The sequence below is a fragment of the Lynx canadensis genome, chromosome B1 (assembly GCF_007474595.2).
Source record: "Lynx canadensis isolate LIC74 chromosome B1, mLynCan4.pri.v2, whole genome shotgun sequence".
NCBI lineage: Eukaryota > Metazoa > Chordata > Mammalia > Carnivora > Felidae > Lynx > Lynx canadensis.
Genome location: NC_044306.2, coordinates 33,392,285 through 33,414,724, shown reverse-complemented (window position 1 = coordinate 33,414,724; position 22,440 = coordinate 33,392,285). Strand labels below are relative to the sequence as shown.

Genomic DNA, 22,440 nt, shown 5'->3' with positions numbered 1-22,440 from the left:
CAGGCGCCCCTTGATGTGACGTTTAACTACCTCGAGTATGCTACCGAACCTGCTTGTATAATTGGTTGTTTTTACTTTCTCTGCTTTAAGATGATAGATTAAACTATGGTCTTTTTCACGTACTGTATGGCTGGTGTAGCATGTGGTTTCTCTAAATACTCCTTAGCACCTCACCAAGTTACTGCTTTTTATGAGTTTTGAAAATGTTTTTAACTTTGCATGAAATGACCAAGTTGTGTGAGGTACGGGTGACAAAGAGCGCACCTTTTAGCTGCAATCAGAAATTGTGGACAGGGTGAGACTGTATTATTACTTAAGTGAGTAATAATGCCACTTATACGGTAACGACTTGAGGGTGGCCTCTGAGCGACAGACAGCGTGAGCTGCACGTGTCAGGCCAACAACACGGAAGGGGCTAATTCTGCTAATGAACATGGAATGAGCTCAGGAACAGCCCCCATCCCAGGTAGACCTCAGCTGCTATCTGATGAGAAAAACAGAAGCAGAAGACTCAGCTCCGGTTTGCCCAGATTCTACAAAAATAGAAACTTTGAGAGAATAAATACATGTTCTTTTCAGCTGCTGTGGTTTGGGGAAAGTTTTTTGTGTTTATTTATTTATTTTGAGAGAGAGAGAGAGAGAGAGGCAGAGAGAGAGGAAAGGAAAGAATCCCAAGCGGGCTCCGCAATGTCAGCGCGGAGCCCGACACAGGGCTCGATCTCACGAACCGTGAGACCACGACCTGAGCTGAAATCAAGAGTCGGACACTCAATCAACTGAGCCACCCGGGGGCTCAGGTTTGGGGAAATTTGTTATTCAGCAATAGATTAACTACTGCAAAGGAGTAGAGATCAAATGTTTTGAATATTCCAGACAGGTTTAGATAGAATTAACCACTATCTTTAATAGGAATTCCATAATCTCAGTTTTTTTTCTCTTTCTATTCTCTTTTACTTATTCTTCTCTCTCTCTTTTTTTTAAGAGTATCAATGATCTGGGGCGCCTGGGTGGCTCAGTCACTTAAGCCCCCAACTTCAGCTCAGGTCATGATCTCACGGTTGGTGAGTTCGAGCCCCACACTGGGCTGTGTACTGACAGCTCAGAGCCTGAAGCCTGCTTCCAATTCTGTGTCTCCCTCTCTCTCTCCCCCTCCCCTGCTTGCACTCTCTCTCTCTCTCTCTCTCTCTCCCCCTCAAATAATAAACATTAAATTTTTTTTTAATAAAAAGTATTGGTGATCTGCTTGAGATCTCTGCTATCCAGTCTTCTCATATATCATGTTCTCTCTCAGATTTGTTCGCCTGTTTCCTTGGCATTTTTGAAGAATTCCTTAAGTTGATCTTTCAAATTTCCGGTTTTATGTTTTACACTGTCCATGCTCCTTTTTACTAATTTTACGGCATTTTATTGTTGTTTCTCAAATTTGCTCCACAACAGTCTCTTCTTTCTCATCTTATGTTAGTCGTGTAAAAGCCTGCTAATGACCTAGTTTTGCCTTTGGTTTCCAGAATTTTACTTTTAAAATTCAGTTGACAGGGGCGCCTGGGTGGCGCAGTCGGTTGAGCCTCCGACCTCAGCCAGGTCACGATCTCGCGGTCCGGGAGTTCGAGCCCCGTGTCGGGCTCTGGGCTGATGGCTCAGAGCCTGGAGCCTGTTTCCGATTCTGTGTCTCCCTCTCTCTCTGCCCCTCCCCCGTTCATGCTCTGTCTCGCTCTGTCCCAAAAATAAATAAACGTTGAAAAAAAAAATTAAAAAAAAAAAACATTAAAATTCAGTTGACAAAGCAACTTCTGTTTAGACCTTGTTGGTGCTTCTCAAAGTATTTTTCAAGAGTGTGTCCTTCTTCAGCCGCTTGAGTACTCCACTGCCGGGATGCCAGACACACGATTGTTTTCACAGATGTAGCACTGCCACTTTCCAGTTGGCTCCCCTTCATGGCCCGAAAGTTCTGTCCTGACCTGTAATATTCTCGCAGTTTATATCCTTGTCAAAAGAATCAATCGCTTCAGCTAAAGAACTTCAGTACGCTAACATCCTGAGTGTAATCTGCAAATAAGTTGGGCCATGAGTAAATCTTCCATGTTCTCCTCGGCCCAGATTCTCTTCGCTTTTTAGCTAAAACCATCTACTAGGGCCAGACCAGGAGTGGCTGACCTTGTCGGTGATACTGAAACCTACCTCATCAGGCTTTCCTGCTTCATTAGGGGAATGCCTCCATCGACAAAATCTGTGCAACCATCTTGGCGTATCTGCTCTTGAATTTGCCCAGTTTTTTCTGTTGCTTCCAGAAAAAGACCTTCCCTTGCCACCGACAACTTTAGACATTGCTTAGCAACTAGCCCCGGGCAGTCTGCTATGCTGACATCACTAATACAATATCACTATTATTATCACGCTAAGTCAGAAAAATTGTTATAGAAGCTAAATCCTTAAGCAGAAGGAAATTTTGGTGTGTAATTTACATGAAGTCATCTCCTTGTTGATATTTAACTCTTCTCTCTCTCACACCTCGTGTTGAAGTCCAAACTCTTTTTTTTAAATCCATTTAAAAAAAAAATTATTGTGGTGAGAACGCTTGACATGAAATGTACCCTCTAACAGATTTTTAAGTGTACAATAAATACAACATTGTTATCTATAAGCACAATGTTGTGCAGCAAATCTCTAGAGCTTCTTTTTCTTACACAGTTGAAATTGTATGTCCGTCGATTAGCTGCTTTGCTTCTATGAGTTTGCGTGTATTAGATACTTCATGTAAATCAATTCAGGTAATATTTATCCTGCTGTGGCCGGCTGATTTCATTTAGCATAATGTCTTTCAGGTTCACCCACGTTGTTGCATATATCAGGATTTTCTCTCTTCTTTAAGGTTGAATAGTACTCCATTATACGTATACATCACATTTTGAAAAACCCATTCATCCGCTGATGGACGTTTACATGGTTTCTACATTTTTGGTATTGTACAGAGTGCTGCAATGCACATGCGGATTACAGATAATTCTTCCGGATTCTGATTTCGATTATTTTGGATAAATATCCGGAAGTGGAATTGCTGCGTCATATGGAAGTTCTATTTTTAAATTTTTGAGGATCTTCCGTACTGTTTTCCACGGGGGCTGCACCAATTTACATCCCACCCAACAGTGTAAAAGGGTTTCCCTTCTCAACACCCTCCCCAAACCAATCCTGTCTCTGGTCTCTTTTGATAATAACCAGCCCAGTAGGCGTAAAGTGATATTTCATTGTGGTTTTGATTTGTGTTTCCCTGATTAGTGAAGTTGAGCACTTTTTCATATACTTGTTAGTCATTCGTATATCATCTTTGGAAAATGTGTCTGTTCGGGTCCTTTGCCTATTTTTTTTTAAGTTTATTTATTTTTGAGAGACAAGGGGGAGGGACGGGGAGAGAGGGAGACAGAGGATCTGAAGTGGGCTCTGTGCTGTCAGCCCAGAGCCTGATGTGGGGCTCGAACTCATAAACTGTGACATCATGACCTGAGCCAAAGTCAGGTACTTAACTGACTGAGCCACCCAGGTGCCCTGCCTTTGCCTATTTTTATTTTTATTTTATTTTATTTTATTTTATTTTATTTTATTTTTAATATGAAATTTATTGTCAAATTGGTTTCCATACAACACCCAGTGCTCATCCCAACGGGTGCCCTCCTTAATACCCATCACCCACCCACCCCTCCGTCCCACCCCCCATAGACCCTCAGTTTGTTCTCAGTTTTTAAGAGTCTCTTATGGTTTGGCTCTCTTCCTCTAAAATTTTTCCCTTCCCCTCCCCCATGGTCTTCTGTTAAGTTTCTCAGGATCCACATAAGAGTGAAAACATATGGTATCTGTCCTTCTCTGTATGGCTTATTTCACTTAGCATAACACTCTCCAGTTCCCTCCACGTTGCTACAAAAGGCCATATTTCATTCTTTCTCACTGCCACGTAGTATTCCATCGTGTATATAAACCACAATTTCTTTATCCATTCATCAGATGATGGACATTAAGGCTAAAATCTGGTTATTTGGGGGGGTATTTTTTGAACATCTACACAACAAAAAAGCTACCGTCTTAACCATTTCAAATTTAAAGTTCAGTGCATTAAATACATTCACAATGCTGTATAACTATCATTACTATCCATTTTCAGAGCTTATTTATCATCCTACCCAGTAAATATCTTCCCTTCACTCTTTCCCCCAGTCCCTGATAACCTCTATTCTACCTCTGTCCATATAGATGTGCCTACTCTACACATTTGACGGAAGTGATAATATACACTATTTTGGCTTGTTTCACTTACCATACTGTTTTCAAGGTTCCTCCGTGTTGTAGAATGTATCAGAATTTCATTCTTTTTAAGGTTGAAGAGACTAATATGATTTTAATATATCTCCTTTTCTGTTTGAAGCAGCTGGGGATAATTTCTGGGTCTCCACATATGCATTCATATTGAGATTGCTCTTTATCCTTGCTTATTTTCTAGCCAAATAATGACTTTTACGACTTTGTTTTAATCTGTACTTCTGAGCAGGGCAGAGAGAGAGTGGGACAGAGGATCCGAAGTGGGCCTTGAACTCACCAACTGCAAGATCATGACCTGAGCTGAATTCGGATGCTCACCCCACTGAGCCACCCAGGCGCCCCATAAATCAGGATCAGTTCTATCTTCTTCTTAACAACAAACAAACAAACAAAAACATGTCTGAGATTGCTTTCTTAGACTCATCTGCCTCAACCGTCTTATTAACCATCTGTATCATTTCAGTGTTGAAATCCACCGTGTACAACCCTGATGGGAGAAGGAGCGAGGAAGTTCGAAAATCTATCTTAGGTAGAAAACAGGGCGGTGACACTAGGGATAGAGATAGTGGGCTCCTCCTGAGTAATTTCTGAGGAGAAATGGTCTCAGCCTCGGAACTGCAGAAATCCTTGTATTTCTCACAGTGGAGACCCCGGATTCACAGGCCAACTGTTGTGGCTTCGCGCCTAGCACGTTTCCCTGTAAGTCCATGCGTGCCATCAATTCGGCTTTCGAAACTCTTTAACTGCTGTGAAAGAGCTCACAGAGATGTGTGTGTCTTTTGGGACATGCTGTAGCTATCGATGGAATGGAGTCTACAGGAGTCAGTTCCAGGCAGAGACTTCTTTTGTTTTCTTTGCCAATGGCAGAGCCGAGCAGATCCCGTGGGAGCTGGAGCATCAGATGGGGAACCAGGAAGGTCAAGAGAAAATTCAGTTGAAATGGACAGGCGAAAATAAGAATTTTTTCCCCCTGAAAACAGGGCTAAAAGCAGAGACAGACCCCTTGCTCTTCTAACAACTGGTTTTTTTTTAGACCTAGTCAATAATTTAAACTCTTTGGGCATCTTTAAATTTCCTCACCCATGAAATGGAATGAACAATTCACAACTTCCCAATTTCCAAAGAGGGTTTTCTAAGACACACGTTAAGGCATATGAAAATATAAAATGGATAAATGGGGTGCCTGGGTGGCTCAGTCGGTGAAGCGTCCGACTTCGGCTCAGGTCCTGATCTCGCGGTTCGAGTTCAAGCCCCGCATCAGGCTCTGTGCTGATGGCTCGGAGCCTGGAGCCTGCTTCGGATTCTGTGTCTCCCTCTCTTTCTGCCCCCCACCCCCGCCCACCGCCGCTCGTGCTCTGTCTCTGTCTCTTTAAAAAAAATAAACATTAAAAACAATTTTTTTTAATATAAAATAAAAACAGAAGAGAGATTCTAAAAGTATGCCTCTGTCCTTGGATTTGTCAGAGATGAGGCCCCTCTGCGTGGGCTACTGTTTCAAACAGCTTTGAGCAGGAATCCAGCCAAAATGACTTATTACTTGTACATAGTTCATTAGTGAGCCTGTATTTCTCTTGATGTTTTATTCTTCCTCTGAAGTGTGTCAGGGAGTAAGAATTCCTTCAAGGGTCCTTCTAGCTGGACTAAGAATCGAATTGACACGAGACAGATTAACACGAGGAAATCAAATTTAAGAGTGTGACTACGGGGAATCCACCCAGACGGGAATTTCAAAGACAAGCAAAATGAGGTATAAATGCCACTCTGAAATAAAGAGAAGGGGTTCTGGGGCTTCAGAGGACAGGAATGCACTTCACGGGGCATTAAGAAAAAGGGCAGATGTTGGGTAACTAGATGTCACACAGATGGGTCACTCAGATTAAATTGATCTCTGCTAACAATTCTTATTCTGGGAAAGACCCCCAATTTAGATTTTCCTAGGTAGTTAAGAGAGGGGCACAAGTTTCTCGTGAGCTTTATAGAGTCTCAGTTGCCTGCGGCACAATAATCTTCATGTCACAGGGGCCCATTTTGGGGTGGCCTTCCCTCAGCCGGTCTCCACCTTCTTACATTAAATCTAAATCTCAGGCAGAACTTCTGGGGTAGATCAAACACTGTCCTAGATCTGAGGCTGTCCTGTGCAATGATCCTTGATTCTGACGATTCTAATGGCCTAGATCTGAGGCTGGCCTGGGCAGTGATCCCGAATTAATGATTCAGGGACATCAACATGTACCTGAGTCCACAAAGCCATTAGAAACAATGAAATTACAGCAGTGATGATTTGTTAAATGAGACTATCATAGGGTAACCATAAAAGTTTACATTTGTAGCAAGCGATAGGATTTCTACCAGTATGTGTTTCATTCTCTCAACAAATTGGTGTGAAAATGCATGTGTCGTCATTTAACAGACGAGAAGCCAAGATACGATAGGTGATTTTCCTCTACCTCACACAGCTAGTAAGTGTTGGAATAGGGATTCAAACCCGACTATTCTGAATCCAAGTGTTTAGTTCCCTCTACGCAACCACACTGCTTGCAGCAAAACTATTTTGCACCAAAAGGCGCTTTAGTATTACTGTACTAAGTATAGAAATTCCACTTTATTTCCAATTACAATTTCACTTTTTGTCTGTTTTTAGCTTACTGTTTATTTTAATTTGAGTACGGCTGTCAATTTCTTGTTGCAGTCAAATCTTAGGCCCCCTGACTACCCACTCCTTCTGAAAATCACTTCCGATTTTTGTCCCCATTCTCCTGACTGGTGATCACCATAGAGCCTTGAAAATGCAAGTCATCAGGGGCGCCAGGGTGGCCCAGTTGGTTAAGCATCTGATTTTGGGTCAGGTCATGATCTCATGGTCTCATGGTCCGTGAGTTGGAGCCCCAGGCCCTGCTCTATGCTTTCAGTTCAGAGCCTGGCGCCTGCTTCAGATTCTGTGTCTCCCTCTCTCTCTGCCCCTCCCCCACTCATGCTGTGTCTCTCAAAACACGAATAAACATTTAAAAAAAATTAAGAAAATGGACGTATTCAAAAAGTCTTTGTTTTACAAAGGTCTTCCGTCAAGATCCTGGATTTATGCATTGTGCAGTTATGCACTTACCTGGATGGGTTTTTTTGTTGTCGTTCTTTAATTCAGACATTTACAAAACCCTCATTCACTATGTTGCTACTGGGAATGGGAAGAATAAACTCTTTTCCCTGCTTTCCAGGGATTCACAGCCTCTTTTGTTATTATTATTGTTTTTGTTTTAAGGTCATTTATTTATTTTGAGAGAGAGAGCACGAGCGGGGGCGGGGGGGCAGAGAGAGAAGGAGAGAGAGAGAGAGAGAGAGAGAGAGAGAGAGAGAATCCCGAGCAGTTCAAGATCATGACCTGAGCCAAAACCAAGGGTTGGACGCCTAACTGACTGAGCCACCCAGGCTCCCCCTAAGCCTGCTTTTAAAGACTGACATAAATAAACGCATAAATAAAATAATTGCTAAAATAGAGGCAAGTTGTTAAAACATCAGCACTAGGGAGCACAGAGGAACTGTTCATCAAGGGAGGGCACAAGAAGTTTCTCAGGGAGGTACCATTTAAATCTGAAATCATAGGTGGTTTATCAAGACTGTAAAAGAAAAAAAAACATACAAAAGGGGCTCATTCAATATAAATAAAACGATTTTTCTTCAGCCTAGCCTCAGTAAACCTGATGAATCATGACTTCATACATTGTCGAACTCACGAAGCATAAGAAAAATCACATAAACAGAGCCAAAGCAACCAACCAAATAAATAAAAGTCAGTGGCTCAGGAGTACAGCTCTTCTGCCTCTGAAGTCTGAAAGAAGTTTTCGTGACCAAATCTGGGAACGTCTCTTCCCTGGGCTCTCACACTGATGTAGGCCCTAGGTATTTCGTATATACAGACTCCTGGCTCCCTGTGCCAAGCCCCCTTCTGTTCACACCCAGTGAGAAAGGTACCCCAGCAGGGAACAATGCATGCACTCAAGTTAGGGCATGGCCCAACCTTTTTGTCAGTGACTTTTACCACTTGTCAAGGTAATGGAGTAATTATTTTTAGTTTTATTTATCATTTTTATTATTTATTTTTGAGAGAGAGAGAGAGTGTGAGTCGGGAAGAGGCCCAGAGAGAGGGAGACACAGAATCCGAGCAGGGTCCAGGGTCTGAGCTGTCAGCACAGAGCCCCATGCGGGGCTCGAACCCACGATCCATGAGATCATGACCTGAGTGGAAGTGTGACGCTTAACTGACTGAGCCACCCAGCGCCCCATGGAGTAATTATTTTTAACTGAGCTGCACACCATGAATTGAGAAACCCAGTAATAGCACCTTCTCAAGCTATGATCGCATATCAACCTTGAGCAAATAAAATAGGCATTTTCATCTGTTTTAAGGTATTAAAGGGAATTTTTGTAAGTTTAATTTAAATAATTCCTATACCCCACGTGGGGCTCAAAATCACAACCCTAAGATTAACGGTTGCATGCTCTTCCAAATGAGCCAGCCAGGCACCCCTAAAGGAATTTTTTTAATGTTTATTTCATTACTTTGAGAGGGAGAGATAGCAAGCAGGGGAGAGAGAGGGAGACAAAGAATCCTAAGCAGGCTCCACGCGGTGAGTGCAGAGCTGGATGCCGGGCTCAAACTCACGAACCATGAGATCATGACCTTAGCCAAAATCAAGAGTCAGACACTTAACCGGGCACCCCAGGAATCTTTTTCAGGTGTACATCATAACATATGTACATTTTCCATGGAGGGAATTTAATACCTGAAAAAACAATGGCTTTACACTAAGTGACATTGCTTATATTTTCTATCACTGCACAAACATTAGTTATAAATGTTTCTATCTCAATTAATTATGTGAGAGCCTTAATCTATTTTACTTTCTACAGAACCACTCCTAGGCTCATTGAATTGATCTTTTACGTTCACTAATATATACAGAGAGTATCACAATATTTTCTCTCTTACCCCGTAATGATTGCATCTGTCATCAATTCTGCTTGGAGTAAAATAAATAACAACAAAGTTATATATAACATTTTTCATTTTCTAAAAATCAATAATGAGAGGGGTTTTCATGTATAATGATTTTTTATTGAATTACAATTGACATGAAATATTAGTTTCAGGTGTCCAACATAGTGATTCCAAATGTTTATACTTTATGATATGATCACCTTGATAGATCTAGTTACCATCTGTCACAATACGAAGTCATTATTACTGACGCCATTCCCTATGCTGTCCATAAATCCCTTGACTTATTTATTTTATAAGTAGGAGTATGTACCTCTTAATCCCCTTCACCTATTTCACCTGAACCCCAACTTACTCTCCCCTGTGGCAACTGCCCCTTTGTCCTCTGAATCTATGAGTCCATTTCTGTTTCCTTTTGTGCGTCCTTCTGCTGTGTTTTTTTAGATTCCACGTGCATGTGAAAGCATACAGTATTTGTCTTTGTCTGACTTATTTCACTTAGCATATACCCTTTAGGTCGTCCACATTGTCTTTGACTTATTTCACTTAGCATATACCCTTTAGGTCGTCCACGTTGTCTTTGTCTGACTTATTTCACTTAGCATATACCCTTTAGGTCGTCCACGTTGTCTTTGTCTGACTTATTTCACTTAGCATATACCCTTTAGGTCGTCCACGTTGTCACAAATGGCAAGTTTTCATTCTTTTTTTTTAATGGATGAGTAATATTTATATATGCCATACCTTCTTTATCCATTCTTCAGTGGGTAGACATTTATGTTGCTTCCATATCTTGGCTATGGTAAAGAATGCTGTCAAGAACAGAGGGATATACATATCTTTTCAAATCAGCGTTTTCATTTTCGTCAGATAAAAAGCCCAAAGGGGAATGGCTGGATCATAGGGTAGTTCTGTTTTTTAAGTTTTTGAGGAACCTTCCTCCTGGCCTCCACAGTGGCTGCACCAATTTACATTCCCACCCATAGTTTACTCTTCTCCACGTCCTCACAGACACTTGTTATTTCTTGTCTTTTGGATAATAGCCATTCTGACAATTGTGAGGTTTTAGCTCATTGGCATGTTGATTTGCAGTTCCCTGAAGATTAGCAATGTTGAGCATCTCTTCATGTGTCTGCTGGCCATGTGGATGTCTTCGCTGAATACATGTCTGTACATGTCTTCTGTCCATGTTTTAATGGGGCTGTTTGTTTTTTGTTGAATTGTATACATTCTTTACATATTTTGGATATTAACTCCCTTTCATTGTATCGTTGACAAATATCTTCTCCTATTCAGGAGGCTGCCTTTTCATTGTGTTGATGGTTTCCCTCACTGTGCAAAAGCTTTTTAGCTTAATATATTCCCATTGATTTATTTTTGCTACTCTTGGACTTTGCAAGGAGATAGATCCAAAAAAATGTTAGAAGTTCAATGTCAAGGAGCTTACTGCCTACTTTTTTTTTTCCAGGACTTTGATGGTTTCACCTCTTACATTTAAATCTTTAATATATTTGAGTGTGCATGTTTGTGTATGTGTGTGTATGCATATGTGTATGCTGTAACAAAGTGGTCAAGTTTCATTTTTTTGCATGTACCTGTCCAGTTTTCTCAACACCATGTAATAATGATTCTTGACCAAAAGTGAGCAATGAAATCATCTATCTTACTTTAAAAAATACCCCTGGGTACTCCTGGTTAAAAACCAAAGGCTTAATGGGAATATTTCAGCCATTCTTTGCTACCTGTATCTTATTCCCATTGTTGATCTTTATTATTCAGGTAAGTTAATGCAGGAGGGGCAAAAGTAATTGGATTAAAAACACTTAAAAATATTTGTTTTCCAGTAATCTCGACTTCTTATCCAAAGCATTGTAATTAAATTCTAAACATAGGCTATTTCATTGGTGCTCTTGATAAAACCCCAGGGCTTTAATTGGAATAGAAGGAAAACAAGGTTAAGTATTAGAAACTAAAGCTACAGACCATATTGAAAAATAAGCTTGTAAATAATCAAGAATAAGCAACATTTAGACTTGAGGCTATCTTTTTTCTCTCTTAGTGGTTGATAAGCAAACAAAAAAAATGTATAAGGATATCAAGCATACACAAGAATATGCATGCAGTTGTAGGGGAGGCCAAAGCACTTTGGGGTAATCTGGTCAGCTGTAATGCACACTCATCATTCCCTTGTTCCTTTGTGGTTCATGCCCATGTTCAAACAGAGGAGACACAACTTGTTTAATAATTTAATATCTATAGCAGTTCTTGGTTCACTGAGTGGAAGTGAAAGGATTTCCCATAGATTCTCTGCTCCTCATGTGTACAGTCTCCCCACCTCCATCGACATCCCCCTCCGGAGTGGTGCATCTGTAGGGTTGATGAACCTAACATTTTACATCATTATCACTCAAAGTCCATCGTTTGTCTTAGGGTTCAAACGTAGTATTGTACATTCTCTAGGTTGGACAAATGTATAATGGAATGTATCCACCAGTATAGTACCATACGGTGTATTTTCACTTCCCTGAAAATCCTCTTTGCGTCGTGGATTCAGTACCCTCCTCCCCAATCCTTGGCAATCACTGATCCTTTTACTGTGTCCAAAGTTTTTCCCTTTCCAGAATTCATATAGTTGGAATCTTATAGCATGTAACCTTTCTCAAATAGGCTTTTTTCACCTAGGAATATGCATTCAAGTTTCTTCCTCGTGTTTTCATACTTGATAGCTCTTTTTTAGCACTACATAAAATTCCATTTTCTGGGTGTACCACAGTTTATTTATCCATCCACTCCCTAAAGCTTGCTTTGAATTTTAGTAATTATGAATAACACTGGTACAAACATCCACGTTCATGTTTTTGTGTCAACGTAAGGTTTCATTCCTTTGGGTAAATATTAAGGAATGCAGTTTGTGCTTCGTATGGTAAGAGCGTGTTATGTCAAACCTTCTTCCAAACTTCGCCATTTTGCCCTCCCACCAGCAATGAATGAGAGTTCCCGTAGTTTCCCATCCTTGCCAACATTTGGTATTGTCAGCATTCTGGCTCTTCTAATAGGGGTGTAGTAACAGTTTCTCACTGTTTTAATTTGCAATTCTTAATGATATTCTTGATTCTCTTAATTCTTAATGAGTACTTTTTGTGTGCTTATCTGCCAGACACAGCCTTTTGAACCCAACCCAGCCCCCTTTTATTTTGTTGTGACTGGAGATAATGCCACAAGAGAACTTACACTTGAATCCTTTCATCTCAAGTGGTGAATTTCCCACCTACTGAGGTCAAATGACCTCAGATAACCCCAGCAGCTTCGTGCAACAGTATCCCACAGCTGACAGCACGTGAGGGGTTTGGGTTTAGACTTCTGCTTTCCTCTTAAAGCACAAAATGGAAACGCAAAGAGGAGGGAAGGAAGCTAGGCTGATACAAAGAGGCCTTATATTAAAAAGAGGTGTTGAAAGATCCACTCAATGGAATGATCTAAGTAAATTTAATAAGGAAAGACTACCTGTATATCTTGTTTGCATAAAAACAACATCCAGCCACTTCAAGCCAACTCACTAATGTGACACAGCCGCCCTTTTTCGCAGAAAGAACTTTGGAGAACTGGCAGGATCCTCCGGAGAACGTGGGAGTGGGGGTGGGTTCGTTCCCACACTTCTGTGTGGGACTGTAGGCAGTTTGGAAGATAGCAGGCAGTTTGGTAAGGCTCTGAGAGGGTGAAAGTGGAGGAGAAAGTGATATTTTACTTCTCCGGCTGCTTTCCAGCGTTGTCTTGAACCCATGGCATTGTCTGTATCCTGCAGCGGGGTGGGGGGACTAGGCCTGGTGGCTCAGGAATGAAATCAGGGCAAGAGAGAAGCCCTGTGCCGTGGAAAGCCAGGGGAAATGAGACCAGCCCCTGGCAGTGGCTGTCTTACCCCATCCCCTTGAAGCCCACAAGGGAAGTGGCATCTAAGGAGTTTTTCTCATGCAGCTTCTCTGGGGACAAAATGTGATGATCTGACCCGAGAGCTCTCTGTGGGTGAGTAATTGACTGGTTTTCTAGTACCTTAGGTTTCCCCAGAAACCTGGTAGCAGATTCATCAACTCCCCACCCCCTAACCTTTTCTAGCTGACAATATAGGCTGCCCTTCTCCACATGCATTGTTTATTAGAATCAGCAATGGCGTCATGTAAAAATGAAACCCCAAAACAGCACATTAGAGAATACAAACATTTCTAAACAAAGCCAATATATTGGATTACAGATTCCAACCTCAGCAGAAATGCTAGAAGACAGGAGCCAAACATCATACTATTAATAAGTATAAACATATTAATAGGTATAAGGGAAGACACTCCAAATATAAAACCAGAACCGGGAAAAATTAAAAAAAATATATATTAGGTGTAAAAAATGTGAAAGTTCACATGCAGAATAAAATAGAACGAATAGAAAAATAAATTGGTAAATTGCAAAGATAAAATGTAGAAATTTTTCCAGAAAGTTTCTGAAAAGTCATAAAAAAGATAGTATGGCTATATAAATATCAGAGAAAAGTAGATTTTTTTTACAAGAAATACAGCTGGCAATAAAGAGGAATTTTCATCACGAAGACATAATCATCTCAAATGTTGTGCACCTAGTAATAAAACTTCAAAATACATGAAACAGAGACTGATAAACATTAAAGGAGACATAGGTAAATCCACAGTCATTGATAGAATAACCAGGAAAAAATGTTAACAGTACAGTTACAGAAGATTTGAACAACACTATTGACGAGGCAGCTAGTCGAGCCTAATCAATAAAGAATACTACGTTCATGACCACAGAAAATATGTGGTCAATGTGTCTCGTATATTTCAAGAGGTTGAAATATTACAAAGTATTGCCCAGCACACCACAGAAATATGTTAGAATTCCATTAAAATGTGATATCTCGGAAAGCTCCAGATATTTGGAAATTAAGTAGCACACCTCGAAATCTCGTGAATGAATAATAAAAACCCTGAAATTTGGAGATATTTTTAACTGAAAAACATAAATATATGATACAGAAATGTATTGGACAATGCTGGGGAATAGATGCTTATGCTTCCCAATGCTTATGTTAGAAGTTTGAAATCAATAATTTATCTGAATAATTAAAAATTAATGATTTACATTTTTGGTGTTTATTTTTGAGAGAGAGAGAGAGACAGAGCACGAGGGGGGGGAGGGGCAGAGAGAGAGAGAGAGGGAGACACAGAATCCGAAGCAGGCTCCAGACTCTGAACTGTCAGCACAGAGCCCGACGTGGGGCTCAAACCCATGAACCGTGAGATCGTGACCTGAGCCGAAGTCAGATGCTTAACCGACTGAGCCACCCAGGTGCCCCAAAAGTTAATGATTTAAAAAAATATCAAAGTAAATTAAATTTAAAGTTGTAAAAACAAGGAAAAATGAAGTGACACACAGAAAACTAATCAAGGAATTAACAAAGCCGTAATTTGATTATTTGAAAAGGAAAACTAAATTGGTAAAAGTTTACCAAAACACATCAAGTATAAAGAGCAAGTAGGAATTGCCAATATTAGGCATGAAGGAGATGACATCACAATTAGATCCTTTAGCTATTAAAAGGATACCAGTGAAGCGGCATGAACACTTTATTGTAAAAAATTCAGCAGCTAAGATAAAAGAGAAAAAATCCAGGGGCGCCTGGGTGGCTCGGTGGGTTGGGCAACCGACTTCGGCTCAGGCCATGATCTCAACGTTCGTGAGTTCGAGCCCCGCGTCGGGCTCTGTGCTTTCAGCTCAGAGCCTGGATCCTGCTTCAGATTCTCTCTCTCTCTCTCTCTCTCTCTCTCTCTCCTCCTTCCCTGCTCACGCTCTGTGTCTCTCAATAATGAATAAACGTTAAGAAAAAGAAATTTTTTTTTAAGAGAAAAAATCCTTTAAAAGCCATTGAATCAGGAAGGCGGAGTAGATGCACTTTTTCCTCATTTCCCTTATTAAATACAACTAAAAACCCTATATGGAGTATAGATAATAAATATAATAAAGGTCTAAAAGGTGGAAAGGAAACAGAACTTCTAGGATCTCAGGATGCAAGAAAAGATATAGCAGTGGGTTCGCTGGGTTTTCTTTTACGCCCAGATTGGATCTAGAAGCCATTAACCTGAAAGTGTCCATGGGCACAGAAAAGTCCCAACGAAAGTCTTTTTACTTTAGCCAAAGGACCAGGAACAACACCTGCGAGGCTGCCCCTAGCCCTCCGAACACCATCCTGGGGAAGGGGGGGGAGGGGGGCGGCGGTGAGACTGGGCTTAGTGGAAGCCTGGGCCTTTCATTCTCACCGGACAGTAATAAGCATGACGGCCCCGCCTTTCCTTGGTCTCCGTGGGAATGAAGTAGAGAGCCTAGATTCTACTACGTGGCAAGAAGGCGGTGGTCCCGCCCTACTCACCACAGGGGGTGTTGTCAGAGGACTCTCAGTGGACAATCAAGGATTTCAACACCTCCCCGGAGTAACAAGGCCACCTTCCTGAATCAAGGTGTCCATGGAGGCCAGACAGAGGCCAGTAACAAGGTGATCCTACCCCTCCAGAGAGGGAAGTATCAGTGGAGACCTCGTGGAAGGCTAGAACCCCCATTCCTACCCAACAGTAATGAGAAACACGCCCACTCTTAGGTGTCAGTGAAGCCCAAGTAGAGAATGTGGATTTCTACCTGTACTAGGAGGTAATGAGGCAGTTTCCCCCTTCTCCTGTCAGGGTGGTGTGAGAACAAGCCAGTAAAACAGAAAACCTAAGTACTATCGAGTTTCAAAACATAATATCCCCAGGGTGCAAGTTTAATAAGAAGCACCTAGATATCTCAAGCTGAATTAAGACAAAACAAAACAAAACAAAAAATCCCCCACCCCCCAAAATAAAACCCACGTTATTTATGACAACATTGAGATGACAGAGATTATAGAATGATCTGATGAAGGTTTTAAAGTAGTCATTATAAAGATGCATAAAGAAGCAATTATTAACATGCTTGAAGCAAAAGAAAATAATAGAGATTCTTAGCAATAAAAGAAAGTCCCCGCTGAGGTGCCTGGATGGCTCAGTCAGTTAAGTGTGTCTTGATTTGGGCTCAGGTTATGATCCCAGGGTTGTGGGATCAAGTCCCACATCCAGCTCTGTGCTGAGCATGGAGTGTGCTTAAGAGTCTCTCTCTCTCTCCCACTCTCTCTGCCCCTCCCTGATGAGTACATGCTCTCCCTCTCTCTCTCTCTCTCTCCCTCTCTTTTATTTTTTAACATTTATTTATTTTTGAGACAAAGAGAGACAGAGCACGAGTAGGGGAAGGGCAGACAGAGAGAGACACACAGAATCCGAAGCAGGCTCCAGGCTCTGAGCCATCAGCACAGAGCTCAATGCGGGGCTTGAACCCATGAACTGTGAGATCCCGACTTTAGCCAAAGTTGGATGCTGAACTGACTCAGCCACCCATGTTCTCCGCCTCTCTCTCTCTTTCTCAAGGGGAAGAAAAAAAGTCCCAGTAAAGAAATAAAAGACATAGAGAAGAATCAAATGGAAATTTTAGAACTGAAAAATATGGTCACCTAAATTAAACAAAAACCTCGAAAGATGAATTGAAGAGGAGAATGAAGAAAACAGCGGAAAGAGCCCGTGTATTTGAAGATAGAACTATAAAAATTATTTAGACAAAATACTGAGAAAATAGACTAACAAACAGAACCTCAGACCCCTGTGAGGCTATAACAACAACAAAAAAACAACATCCATTCCATTTGAGTCCCAGAAAGTAAGGAGAGGGCAGCACTGAAAAAGTAATGAATAAAGAGGTAACTACTATCCAAAAGCCAAACATATTTAAAAATACGTTTAATGCTGCTAGGACAACTGCATAAATACATGTAAAAACAAAGCAAGAAATATCGAGAAAAGTAACTACAGTAAATAAAACAGTAGTGCGAAACAACTAGCAATAAATCTGAAAGCCGTGAAGAATGTTTACAAGAAAAAAACTATGTTTTTTTTTAGATATAATAAAATCATTACTAAACAAATTAATAGATCGATCATGATCTTGGGTAGGAAAACAATATTTTAAATATACCAACTATCCAAAAATAGATCAGTAAAATTTCAATAAAATTCCCAGATTTTTTTTTTAATTTCAAAATGATTTAAAACGCATGTGCAAAGGTGTGGCAGAGGAAACACGATGCATAACTTTTTACACTCTTGTCGTCAAGAATCAGAGTCTGTTTCCCGTTCTCTTACACGGTGTTTTGGTGGCCCGGCCAATTGAGTGATGTTAAGCCATTTGTAGGCTTAGCCTTTAAGGGAACTCACAGCTTTTGGCTTGGTCCTCCTGAAGTTCTAAGCCACCATGACAGAAGTCTGTGTACTCTAAGTCTCCCATATACTCTGAAGAAGGCAAAACTAGCCAGAGACAGACAGTAATCACCTGATTACTTCTGGCCAGCCCCTAACCATTTGGGTTAGTTCAGCAGAAACCCCAGGGATATCATGGCATGGAGGCAAATTGTACCCTGTCTAAATTCCTGACCTACAGAATAGTGGGAAATAATTAATAATTAATAATAATAATAATAACAATAATAATAATAAATTCTTGTTTTAAGCCATGAAGGCTTTAAAATAGTTTGTTATACAGCAATAGGTAAGAAGAACTATATGAAGATTCAGTAAGATTATTGCAAAAAGGAAAGGAAAGGAGTGATGAACACAGAATTTGAAACAACGCTTAAATTTAGATCGGGCAGCAGGCAAATAGATGTGTCAACCTGATGGATGGGGTGAGAGGTACGTTATCGTCAAAGGTTGTAGATTTGGTTTTGGGTGGTGGTTTCGCAAGTACTGTCACATTACTAAAAATGAATAACTGACAAACTAAATCTTAATCTTTATTTTAAGTGAGCTATGTGTAGACTGATAAGAATGTGTTATAAACCAAATGTTGCAATTAATCCAACTTTCATCCCATGATATCCAATAAAAAAAAAACGATCACTATCCATGACAATAGTATATTAAGTTGTATAAAATTTCAAGTCTCGAATGTTATTAGGTCCTAGTAGAATTTCGAGTCTTTCTTTTTTTCTTACTCTTTTTGTCTTTTAGTACCTTTTTTCAGGGTCTTTTTATTAGTTAACAGTGCTTTCCCAAGGAAAATAAAATGCACACTTAACTTCCTTAGACTGAAATTGCAGAATAATTATAGGAATTTCAACAGATGGAGAATGTTGGCAGAATTTAATATAACTCTTTCTTGATATTAATATTTGTTTTATCAGACATGCTAATCTTAGGGATAGGTTAAATCATTATGTTCCTTCCAGGAATAAATCTGGATGAAGTATACACATTTGAAAAGATATAGTAATTTCCTTTAGTGAAAGCCTTTATACTAACAGCCTAAAGTGTGTAGAGGCTCATAGAAATGTTTTCTTTTTAAAGAATGAAGATTTCATAACAGCCTCTTTAAAATGCATTCTTTATTGCATAAATAAGCCTGTAGCAATAACAGTTTAAAAAAATTTTAATAAAGTACCCAATAAACCAACTGTTTTAAATTGTTGCTATCCTATTCAAGACAAATATATATACATAAATACAAATGTTAAAAATTTTATAGAGGTGATATGCATATGAATATTTAGAAAAACACACAAAATTTCTAATGGTGCAGCTCAATGAATTTTTACAAGGCATATATCCCATGTAATAACACCTCCCTTAAGAAATGTAACATTAGAGCTGCCTCGGTGGCATAGTCAGCTGAGCCTCTGACTCTTGATTTTGGCTCAGGTCGTGATCCCATTGTCTTGGGATCAAGCCATGCATTGGGTTCTGCACTTAGTATGGAGCTTGCCTAGGATTCTCTCTCTCTCTGTCTCCCTCTGTCCTTCTCCCCCAGTCATGTGCGCTCTGTCTCTGTCTCTGTCTCTGTCTCTCTCTCTAAAAAGAAAACAGAAAAAAGAAATGTAACATTAACATTGCCCTGGAAGACTCAGTCATATATCTTTGCAGTCACTATAGTTCTTCTTTCCCAAAGGAAACCATTATATGATATCTAAAAACTGATTTTTGCTAGGTTGGGAATGCATTACAGTAGAATCATAGAGCCTGACTTTTTTTTCAAAACATGTATGTGATATTTATCCATGATTCTGCATGTGGCACTTGGTAGACTTTCATTGCTGTCTGGTATTTCACTGTGTGGATATATCAAACTGTACCTTTCCTTCTCGCAGGCAGTTAGTATCAATGTAGATCACTCTTAGTACAACCTGGGACTAAATTGACCAGAAGCTAGTTTTCAACCTCTGTAAAGACTGGAGTATTTTTTGTTTGCCTTTACTAACATGGTGAAGTCTTTCAGAGATCCCAACTAACCTTCTTGGGGGACACCTAATTCCAATTTTTGCTTTTTTTAGCGCTTATAAGACCACTGAGAACTCTGCTCAGCTTCTTAATGTCTTAGTTGAAACCTATGAATTGCCAAGTGCCTGGCTATAAACAATATACTATAGTTTATATATACATATAAACTATAAAATAGTATATATATTATATGTATTGTATACGATCATATATATAATATATATTATATAGTATATAATTATATTATATAATATATATTATATACGAACGTATGTACTACATATTATATACGATCGTATATAATATATTTTATATACGATCGTATATATAATATATATAGTATAGTATATATAGTATATCTATAAAATAGTTTATATATAAATGTATATCATATATGATATATATACATATGATATATATGTACGTATATGTATGATATATGCATTTATGATATATTATATATCATATATATATACACATATGTATATATGATATATATGTATATGTATATACATAATATATACATATACATATATATATATCACTTGTGGAGGACTGGTCTGATTCAAGTTCATCCAACAGAGCTGGAAGCATTCCTTCATTGATACCCGCAATACCCCCTTTTCCCCAACTTTATATTCTCCCCTTTTGCATTGTTCCACTTACTGTTCAGAGTAATTTTCTCCAAATTCTACTCTTCAATCTCACGTCCCCCAAAACACTTGCACAAAACCTGGAGTATAAATAGTTCTACATACTTGTTGACTAAATGGGCAAACTCTACGGAACCCTCTCTCACTCCTTTTACTGAAATATCTAGAGATCTTTCTTCACTGCAAACTTACCCCTCATCTTCAATTCCTTTACCATCCATAATACCTGAAATCTCACTCTCCATGCAAAGACCTTGTTACCTTTCAGGGATATTTTTCTCATACTCTGCTTATTTCCCACATAAGCGGGAAAACTACAAGTTCGCTACAGATGGTTTTAAAACTTACTTTTTCACTTCTATTTCGCTTGAGTTTCACATTGCTCAGCTATATCACCTTCTGTTCTTCCTCATCTGTGGTACCTAACAACTTTTTATTTAACGAACACACATTAGAGCTGTGTGGCATATTTGTTCATCAAACCCATTTTCTTTTCCTCTGAGTCATATAGCTAGACTGTTGTCCCAGCCTCTCTAACTGCTCTGTGGGACCATGCATGCGACTGAGTCTGGCCAGTGGTGTTCCACGGATGCGATGTCATCATTTTCAGCGGAGCCTCGTAAATGCTCTATTCTTTCTCTTTCCCCATCTTCCAGCTAGGTATTTATTTCCATAGTAACATTGCAAGTTACATGTGGAAAATGGCACCCCCTTCCCCCCATCATCTTGTGTCTCTGAACGACTGTGTGGAGCAGAGCCCCTTGCTGCTGGTTGGATTTTCAATAAACTATAATCTGTATAATCACTGGGATTTGAAATTTACGTGTCCCTACCCTTAGAATTACCTTTGGTTATGTACCATGCTACTTCTCCATATTGATAAATTCTGCTATAATTCTAGAACTTTTTAGGATTTTAAGACCAAAAAGCACACTAGCATTGTAGTTCTTGGACCTTACCTTGGGAGAACTTTCACTGTAACAGTAACAAACTTTATTTCCATTTCTGAAAACTAGAGAACCTAACACATTCTCTAATGTGAAGCTCCTATACATCTAATCCTTCCTGTGATTTGTAACCTTAGTTATTTTATCAATACTAACCAATCTTTTCACCCGTCCTTGGCTCTCCTTCCATTGTTCTCAGCAATTATTCTGACTTCTCTCTTCTCATCTCAAAATTTTTACCCAGCCCACTAATTCCTACCCTCTCATATTTTCACAATAGGCTTCCTGAGGCATTGAAACCATCATAGATCTCTCCCACAATAAAATAAATATTTGAATGACTTCAGTTCTCGTACCAAACCCTCTTCTACCTCCATGACTTGGGAAATATATTGCAGACTCTGTAAATCATTTGAAGTAAGTCACGTAATCTCTTTGACTCGTCTGTAAAATGGGATCTGAAATCTTTGAACTTACCACTTAGATCTATTATGATGACCAAATAAGGTAATATGTATGAAAATCCTGACTTTTTAAGGGATTATTGCAATTTTTATCCGTGATACTGTTCCATTTTCTTTTCTAGTTAGACAGTGTTTAAACACGCACCTCCCATTATCAAATATGCTTTGTTATGAAAAATTCCAGAATGTGAGTTGTAAGTTTTATGGGAAAAAAATTCTCTGTGGTCAGGAAGTGGATCTGATTTCTTAGTTTTATCATGATAGAGTAAGTCCTATGTTTAGTCATTCCTTGGATATTGTACTCATGAGGGTACACATATATGTCATTCCTCATTGCCTCCAGATGCAGCAAATAAACAATCTCTTCACTGTTGTTTTCACAGTTTGAATTTATAGGGTGGTAGTTAACTGTCTAATAAACAACATTCGTATTCCAACCAGAAAGTTCAGTTTAGAAACCTCTCTCACAATGTGTGTGTTCAATGAACATATTTGAACATCTATTATCATTGAGGAGATGCACTTCCAAAGGATATATCTTTAGGAGATATAACTGTGGGAGATATAACTAAAATGAAACTCCCGTCAACTGACCAGACTGGAGGATGCCATCTATAAGATTCACACAGTTGCTTCGGCCACCCTTAGAACCCATTCCAGATTCCTCTAGCTCCCTCACTTGCT

At 39.6% G+C, this 22,440-nt stretch overlaps 1 long non-coding RNA gene across 1 annotated transcript; it reads left to right on the top strand.

Moving 5' to 3' along the window:
- Nucleotides 1-10,399: 10,399 nt before the first annotated feature.
- On the top strand, nt 10,400-19,654 carry LOC115511464. The gene is made up of 3 exons (XR_003968072.1): nt 10,400-10,490; nt 11,564-11,569; nt 19,643-19,654. It is a non-coding gene; the product is annotated as an uncharacterized LOC115511464 (long non-coding RNA).
- The last annotated feature ends 2,786 nt before the right edge of the window (nt 19,655-22,440 follow it).